The sequence below is a fragment of the Dipodomys spectabilis genome, unplaced genomic scaffold, assembly GCF_019054845.1.
Source record: "Dipodomys spectabilis isolate Male_0828 unplaced genomic scaffold, ASM1905484v1 ptg000092l, whole genome shotgun sequence".
Classification (NCBI taxonomy): Eukaryota; Metazoa; Chordata; class Mammalia; order Rodentia; family Heteromyidae; genus Dipodomys; species Dipodomys spectabilis.
The window spans coordinates 2415613-2419209 of NW_024870769.1; positions in this window are offsets into that span (position 1 = coordinate 2415613).

Here is a 3597-nt window from a genome sequence, read left to right on the forward strand (position 1 = left end):
CACTTTTGGTAACATTCAAACTTGTTGGCCTTTTTTGGGGAGTTTCAACTTAAACGCATCCATTTTCTATCTCAATGAGTATAAACAAGCTCTTGCTGGCTACATTCTTCCAGGGCTTAACCAAGGCAGTTAACATATGAAATACTTGTGAATACCTTTAGTTGGAAGAAGGGAGAGGTTATCAAAAGATAATTTTGGAACAGCAAGCAGCAGAGTTTGAGGGGAGAGGGTGAGAGACAGAGAGAGACTTTTACCTGCCTGAGCGCTCACAGAAGTGGAGTTTTAAATTTGGGGCCAAATTTGACTCTGATGGGGGCTCAGCAGCCCTCCAAGGCCCAGGTGGCCTTAATGTAAAGAAATTTTGTTCTTCCCATGGTAAGTGACCTGAAGAAATTTAGTTCTTTCCATGGTAAGTGACCTGAAGCCACACGCCTACAGTAGAGCTTCCTTTATAGTGTGGGTTGGTTCCTAAAGAGAGGGTAGCCCTGCCGGTGGAGAACGTCATCACGTTTGTCCACGAGGTGGGGGAGAGGGAGTTCTTAGGCCATGGTAGGCCCCTTGCGGCTAGGTCCGAGCACTTGGCTAAGATTTTGCTTGGACGGGGGCTTGGTTAGCCCACAAAGGCCCAGGTGACCTTACCGCTGAGATATCGGAATTGGAAACCTGGACCTCAGATAAACTGGTCACTTACCCTGGAGTGGGACTTAATTAACAGTGTTGGATGGGCTGGTAGAGCACTTGATCAGGAGAAAGTTACCTTGATGGTCCTCTGGTGACCAGAGTGTAGGATCTCAGGATAGGTCCCAGGGAAGCTGGTTGAAACCCTTTCTGAAGTGGAGGGGGGAGCAAATCCATTGGGGAGCCTATCCCCGAGCGGCACACCAATGAAGGAAGATCCCATACATCCATCCCAGGGGACCACAAAGAGGCAGGCAGCTACAGGAGAAAGACTATTATAAGGATTATTAGAGGAGACATATTTTCCCCAAGAGGGAACACATGACCCCCTTCACCATCCAGGTAGCAGGAGGGTCTGGGGGTAAGAAGTGAGGTAGATGGGAGTTCAGGTGGATCTGGGCAGAAAGAGGGAAGGGCCAGCTGTATGGAGGAAACTCCAGGATGCGAGTGATATGATGGAGAATTAGAAATGAACTATACTATTTGACTTAAACTGTACAAGGGGGACAATAAATGAAGCTAGTAATACGATGGGGAATTAAAAATGAGCTGTAGTATTTGACGGAAACTGTGAAGTAAATGATGAATGGATTTAAAATATGAATGTAACTAAGCTTCTTGTGGATGAGACTTTCTTGGTACCTAACTAATTAGCTTTTGTAACCCTATCTGTGCCCCTTCCTGAGCCATGTTCCCCAACCTGGCTGAGCCATTAACATCCTTTGTTCTATTCCTCTAGCTTCCCAGGGAATCCGAGGCACTGCCAGTTCCAGCGGGAAGCCAATGATACCCTTGGGTGGGAAGCTCATACTTGAAACTGGCCCGGCCTTTGGTTGGAATCTGAAGGACAGCCTTCTGACAGTTGATTGTACCTCCCCTTCTCCTCCCCCTCCCCCACCCTTGCCAATGTTTAAAAGGTTAGGGTGAGCTGCCACCTGGGGCCCCCAACCTCAGGTGCCATCCATGGTCCTGGAGAGTCAGTGCTCCATCACTCAATAAAATCTTCTAAGTTTAATTGCGGATTGCATGGTCTCGCTATTAATATCCCCCCCCCCCCATTACAGGAGGGGGGCCCAGTTCTGAGTGGAGCTAAGGACCAAAGGTGAGCAGAACACTAACAGGTGCTCTACCACTTAAGCCACACTTTCACTACTGTTTTTTTTTTTTTTTTTGGTAGTTAATGGGAGTCTCATAGACTTGCTGACACAGGCTGGTCTCAGCCTCCTGAGTAGCTGGGGTTATAGGTGTGAGCCACTGGGTGTGCCCAGTGTATATTATCATAATGTATATTTTATTATAATAAAATATTGGGGGAATTACAAATCAGAGTGTGGTGCTCTCTTATTTGAAAGTCTTCAATAGAGTCCCATGGTATTTGTGCCACAAGCCCTCAGAATATGGCCTTGTCCTTTTTCCAATGAATCTCCCCATATTTGACCCTCACCTTCCTCAAGGGAAACTTTTCCAAGGGATTTGGGAGCACACCAATTCTAGTTTATTTTATGACATAAGAAGTGTGAGGCCCAGATGGCTTTGGAGGGAGAAATGGGGATTGAAGGAGAAACAGAGGCTCACTAGAGAGAGCCCATCTCAGCCCTGAAAAAGCCAGTGTTTCTCTATAAGTTCCCAGCATTCCTGAGGGCTCCCTCAAAGGAGAGAATGGACAGGGGAATGACAGGCTCCATTCCTCTTCTAATTCAACTAGAAAACGGGGGGTCAAAGTAAATATTTACTCCTATAAACACTTAACTCTTTTTTTGGGGTATGGGAATTGGGGCTTAAACTCATAGCTGTACACTCTTTTTTTTAAAATTTAAATTGAAGAGCTAAAGTAACTCCATTTTGAGATTAACCCCACCATCTTGTGCTAGACTGCCCTCAGAGTAACCCCAAGAGAGAGAAAAAACCAATTCTCAGAAAACCCACAGGTTGCCATCAACCCTGCCCACCCTTCAGAAACAGAGCAATTGCCCAGGTGTTCCAGGAACAGAACATAACCGTTTTGCAACCATCGAACCATCAAACATGGACCAATAGTTCAGAAAAAGGGCAATGCAGTTAGGGTGGACTCAAACCTCGGTACATGGGCCAATAAAAAATGACTATGCAATCTTTGTAAATGTTAACCAATCATGTAACTGCTTGTGTGGAAATCCCCTAAACTTGTTTATTAAATGCTATAAAAGCTGTGTTGATTTTGTGCTCGGGGCCTCTTAGCATCACTGGTTACTAAGGGCGCGGAGAACCAAGCTGGAGCTTGCAAATAAACGACTCTTCTGCTGTTTGTATTGGTCGTGGTCTCTGGTGGTCTTTCGGGGGTCCTGAGTCCGTACAACAAAATTTTATTGTAAAGGTGATGTACATAAGTAAGGTAATGAGTACATTTATTTTTGAAGTGTTACCTGCTCTCTCATTTTCTCCCACGTTTTATCCTCCTCACCTCTAAAATTTCTCCTTCCTTCCTTCCTTCCTTCCTTCCTTCCTTCCTCCCTCCCTCCCTCCCTCCCTCCCTCCCTCCCTCCCTCCCTCCCTCCCTCCCTCCCTCCCTCCCTCCCTTCCTTCCTTCCTTCCTTCCTTCCTTCCTTCCTTCCTTCCTTCCTTCCTTCCTTCCTTTTTGTCGGTCATGGGGCTTAAACTCAGGGCCTGGGGGCTGTCCCTGAGCTTTTCTGCTCAAGGCTTGTGCTGTATACCACTTTGAACCACAGCCCCACTTCTGGTTTTCTAATGGTTAATTGGAGATAAGAATCTCATAGGCTTTCTTGCCCTGGCTGGCTTCCAACAGTGATCCTCAGATCTCTGCCACTTGAGTAGTTAGGATTACAGGCATGAACCACCAGTGCCTGGCTGAATGAATATTTTCATATGAATCTTTAGGTATTCCTTAAATTCCTTTCTTTTGGTTTCACTATTGGACTAGGT